Source organism: Leopardus geoffroyi, chromosome C3 (genome assembly GCF_018350155.1).
Source record: "Leopardus geoffroyi isolate Oge1 chromosome C3, O.geoffroyi_Oge1_pat1.0, whole genome shotgun sequence".
NCBI classification, from domain to species: domain Eukaryota; kingdom Metazoa; phylum Chordata; class Mammalia; order Carnivora; family Felidae; genus Leopardus; species Leopardus geoffroyi.
Genome location: NC_059338.1, coordinates 142,439,634 through 142,445,117, shown reverse-complemented (window position 1 = coordinate 142,445,117; position 5,484 = coordinate 142,439,634). Strand labels below are relative to the sequence as shown.

Genomic DNA, 5,484 nt, shown 5'->3' with positions numbered 1-5,484 from the left:
AGTAATCTCACATTTTCTTTCATGGATGATAATGTTAATAGCTATAATGTTCTAATATAAGAAATAATGCCTGTGCGCCTGGGTGGCTCAGTCGGTTAAGTATCTGACTTCAGCTCAGGTCATGATCTCACAGTTTGTGAGCTTGAGCCCCACGTTGGGCTCTGTGCTGACAGCTCAGAGCCTGGAGCCTGCTTCCGATTCTGTGTCTCCCTCTCTCTCTGCCCCTCCTCCACTCGCTCTCTCTCTCTCTCACAAAAATAAATAAATATTGTTAAATGTTTTTAAAAAGAAATAATACCTATTGGCTTAAGAAACTCAAATTCAATTTGTTCTTTATTTGGAAGCAAAATAATATATCTGTTAAAGGTCCTAGACAGCATAGTCTTTTTCTAGCTTTAGTTGGTTTTGAAACTTGGGGTCTAAGAAAGTGTTTAAGTAAAATGCAGTCTTTGGCATGACTTTTCTTTCAATTTCAAAATCTATAGACTCCAAGGTTTTAGACAAAATTGCCTTTTCATGGGGCTAAGAAATTGGTAGGTTTGAACTGAGCTTGAGCTGGAGATGCTCAGAGAGGACTGATAAATATATCTAAGAGTGGAGGGCTCCCAGCCCAGCAGGTGTAGCCCCTTGTCCCGCCCCCGCCATGGGATGTGATGGCACTATATTCAAAACACTCAGGATCTATTAAAATATGTCATTTTCCTTCCCTAAGGGTCTCAGAGATATAATACAAAGGACAAATATATCACTAAGTTCAGCTAATCAGCCTGTTTCAAACCAAGGTGGTCGTTTGTAGAAAAATACACAATAATTTCTGTATAATGACTCTCTTGTTTAAGATTACCATAGCAATTTCCCCAATGGTTCATTGTTAAATGCACATGCCTATACCAGTGGTTGAAGAGAAAAATGTAGTAGTGTGAATATGAGATTTCTTACCTTCCCTCTGACCTCCTTAACTTAGGTAACATCAGTGATGCTGAAGATTTATTATTTCTGAAGAGGGAAAATAAAGCCAGGAAATAAAAATACCCATGTTCATTTAAGCTACTTAAAGCCTTAGCCTGGTTTCTTTAGCTCTGGCTCTTGCTGTCTTTCTCCACTGCCTCTTCCTCCAAGGCAGCCCCTCCCACCCTGCCTCCCCCAGGCCAGCTGGATGGCACCCACGGGGTCTGAGTGCATCTTACCCTATTGAATCAAGCAAGCATGACATGGAATCATAATGCCTTCCACCGACACATCTGGGCAGACAGTGGCCAAGGACCCAGCCAGGTGGCCTGCACATGGCACTAGGATGGGAAGGGCAAGGCAAAGGGACAAACTGGTGACAGAGAGAAGGTCAAGAGAATCACTAGAAACTTTGTGAATTGGAAGTGAAAGATCAATGAATAGAAAGAAAAATGGAGCTGACCAAAGGGAAGACTCAAGATCCGGCAGTTACCTTTCTTTGTTTGAATACAGGTCGGTGTGCGTATGCTGTGCGTGTGCAGGTGTGCACAACGTCTTGCATTTTTAGGACTGACCTGTTCTAAATAAGTAACTTTCCCAAATAATTCAAGTTCTACCTCTTTTATCAGCAAATTTTGGGGGGGGGGTCAACCTTTTTAAAAAGTATTACGTGTTGTCACCTTTTTGAACAAAGCACATGTAAATAACTAACTCATTTTCTTGAGGAGGTGGGGCAATCATTATTAATACAACGGGATCCCTGCCTCTACCATGAATAGAACTGTGTAGCCATTGAACCGCAACCCAATGTGACCCCCACACCAGGAGCCAGGCCTCCTGTGCCTCTTCTGTCTCCCCGGTCTTCCTTCCACTTGGCTCTGCTCTTATGTGGGCCTGATCACTGCAAATCTACTCTGTAGTTACACACCTGAACCTACATCCCCGGTTCTGAAGGCGATTCTTTGCCTGATATAGAAGAAAAAACAAGGTGATTTTGACAGATTTTCTCACCGTTGCTCAGCTTCTTCTCTCCCCTCTGGGATCACCGCTATGTTCCGGAGTCTTAGAACTAATGAAATTCTCGGCGCTCCAGATAAGTCCGTCTGTACGTGAAGGTAGTTCTACTTCATGAAACCACAAATGATTTGGTTTTAGCTTAAGAGAATGAAGGTAGACTTTTGTCTAAAAATATTTTTCCAGCGGCCTAAAAAAATCCATCCTCAGGGATACTCATTTGGGTTAACACGTTATCTCGCGTGAGGGTATGAGCTCAGAGTACTGTCCACCATCGCGAAACAAAGTTCTGAAGGAGAATCAAAAAGGACAACGGAATCTGAGTGGAAGGGCCAACGATATTCTAGAACAGAACAGACTGAGAGGGAGAATCTGAATGGAAGCCTTTAGGAGGTCAGGGCAAGCACTGAGTATCTGGAAGAAAGCTCCGCAGAGGGTGACAGGCAACAAAGAGCAGTGGGGTTACCTCTCCCCAGCTCCAGGCACCCATATGGGGGATACTCTTGGTCAGACAAAGCAGACACTGAGAAGGGGTGTCACAGGAAGCCAGACCACACCTCACATAGAGGCTCTGATACATGCACATAGGGACTCTGTTGTGACAAACAGGTAAGTGTCAAAAATGGGTGAAAATGCCCCTGATGGGGGCACCTGGGTGGCTCAGTCAGTGAAGCGTCAGGCTTCAGTTTAGGTCAGGATCTCCTGGGTCGGGAGTTCGAACCCTGTGTGGGGCTCTGTGCTGACAGCTCACAGCCTGGAGCCTGCTTCGGGTTCTGTGTCTCCCTCTCTCTCTGCCCCTCCCCTGCTCTCTCTCTCTCTCAAAAATAAAATGTTAAAAAAATATTTTAAAACATAGCCCTGATGGACTGGAGGCAGATGCAATAAGAACTTGATAGCTGAAAACATCACTAACAGTTCTCTTTAGAAGGAATTATTGCTTAATTTCGACTACAGTTTATTATTAAGAAATCCAATTCACTCACAATATATAAAGTCATATTTCTGGCCTTGTAAACAGCTAGGTAAATGTTGGGAGAGTGCTGACAGCAAGAACCTACCTTCAGTATTTTGATTAGTTCCACCTGGCTTGTGCAAAATTGCACACGTTAAATAGAGCAATGCCTTCACAGTGACTTAGCAATTATTCTGCCATTATATTGGTCCCCCAAACCCTCAGGTTTCACCAAATAAATATTTTAAAGAGATCATCATTAGATCTTAACAATTTTATCCCCAGTAAATGCCGTGAACACACTCCTCTGAATATACCTCTAAAAACATCGCATGGCTAGAAATCATAAGCAATATAATTGTTCTGAGTAGAAATCTTCCCCAAAAGATCACACTAATCCAAGTAGGCATAAAACAAAATCATTTCAGACTGAAAATTGGGGATTTATATGTTTAAAAATAAGCTCAGGTATGGGAATAAGCCTGTTAGAGGCAGAATAGAGTTAAAATCTGATAGATATACAAGTAGAATAAAAATAGCATTAGGTGTAGGAGTGAAAGCCTGTCCTCATAAAATTATACACATAGTTTCTTATCATCTCATAGTCTCTCAATGAAGAGATCGCAATGCAATGAAGAGATCACAATGAAGAACACAAACTATCTGAGTGTTTCAGTTATCAATAGCTGTGTAACACATCTCCACCCAAAACTTAATGGCTTAAAACAATAAATGAGGACTGAACTTGATTCTGTGGGTGACCTGTGTTTCTTCTGTGCCCTCCTTCTGTCTCCCTCCATAGCTTCTTCAGGATGCCTCTCTCTCCAGAAAGATAGCCTGAGCTTCCTCACAGCATGGCAGCTGGGTCCCTGAAGAATAGAAGCAGAAATTTTTAGGGGCACCTCGGTGGCTCAGTCTGTTGAGCATCTGATTCCTGGTTTTGGTTCAAGTCATGATCCCAGGATCATGGGATCAATCCCTGCTTGGGATTCTCTCTCTCTCTCTCTCCCTCTGTCCCTCTCCCCTGCTCATGTTCTCTCTCTCCCTCTCTCTCTCTCTCTAAAATAAATAGATAAATAAATAAATAAATAAATAAATAAATAAATAAATAAATAAGAAGCAGAAATTTTTAGACCTTAAAGGGCTGGGTATAGAACTACACAGCATCACTTCTGCCGTAATATGGAAATCCCAGATTAGAATGCAGCCTAATGAACTCATTTTTTTAAAGACTTTATACAACTTCTTTTTCGTATACAAGAAAGCATACTGACTAACAGGAGGCACGAATCCACAATACCACCAAAAACTGAGGACAAGCAATGAGCTTACCTCAGAATCAAGGAAGGGTTGTACACCGTCGATGGAAGGAGATGAACAAAGTGCCATTAATGGCTGATACACATTCTACCTCCTGAATCAAAATGATGAGCAGGGAAACAAGGGATATCAATTCTTAGTGTCAACCCCTACTATGGAGACAAGAAAGGTGCGCTAACCTAGAAAGAAGAAGTACCAAACAAAAGAGAGAGAGACGTCAATCTAGTGAAGCAGCGTATGAACACAACACAAAGACTTTCATTTTCTACTCTCTTTCCCTGTCAGATTTTGTGCGGTGCACAAGCACAGGATATGTGGACACAGATTATGGAGTCGTCGGATGAATACGTTTTATTCTGGACAGCACTCAAGAACAGGGGCAACCAGGGTGGCTCAGCTGGTTAAGCACCATCTTCAGCTCAGGTCATGATCTCGTGGTTTGTGAGTTTGAGTCCCACATCAGGCTCTCTCTGACAGCGCACAGCCTGCTTCAGATCCTCTGTCTCCCTCTCTCTGCCCCTCCCCCCCCCACTCTCTCCCTCTCTCTCAAAAATAAAACATTTTTTAAAAAAAGATAAGCAGGAACAGGGAGGGGAGGCCAGCTATGGTAGGCTGAAGACTCGCCCTGATTGTGTAGTCACCAGAAATCATCCTCTGACAGCGTTCCAATGTGAAATGAGGCTGATAGCCTGGTTTTGGAGCAAGGCACATGAATTGAGACTGAGGACTTGACACGGAGTGGAAGGGAATGATACTAATAAGGCAAAGGCCATAGGATCTCGGTGCCTTTGGAAGCAGGATGGATTGAGGTGAGAGTCAATGATTATCACCATCCTAACAACAACAGAAGTGAACACTAAGTGTTGTCTGTGTAGCCCCATTGCACCCATGAGGAAACAGAGGCACAGAGAGATCAAATAATTAGATTATGGTTATTCAATGTGAAAGTGTAAGAGACAGAGACAGAGTTGGAGCAGATAGTCCAGAATCTTTCTTGAGCACCCCACGACCTTGTGTCTATATAAATGGCTGTAACCCGTGGCACATGCCTCAGCCACACTGACTTACTGATGCGGAATTCCACTGACAGCAGGCATTGTCAGGCTTCTGGTACTTTGGATGCTGTTCTAGAATGTTCTGTCTGGCCAGTCTCACCCATCGTGCAGGGCAGCTGCACTTTCCTCTCACTTCTGCCGCCTTCTGAGCTTTAAGCACTGGTTTCCTCCTTCCTCACTACAGCTCTGTTTACG

General features: G+C 43.3%; 1 long non-coding RNA gene across 1 annotated transcript; it reads right to left on the bottom strand.

Moving 5' to 3' along the window:
* Positions 1–271: 271 nt before the first annotated feature.
* Positions 272–4,691, bottom strand: LOC123585032. Its single transcript, XR_006705861.1, has 2 exons — positions 4,247–4,691; positions 272–3,783 (listed from the first exon to the last, which is right to left on the bottom strand). It is a non-coding gene; the product is annotated as an uncharacterized LOC123585032 (long non-coding RNA).
* Positions 4,692–5,484: the final 793 nt, after the last annotated feature.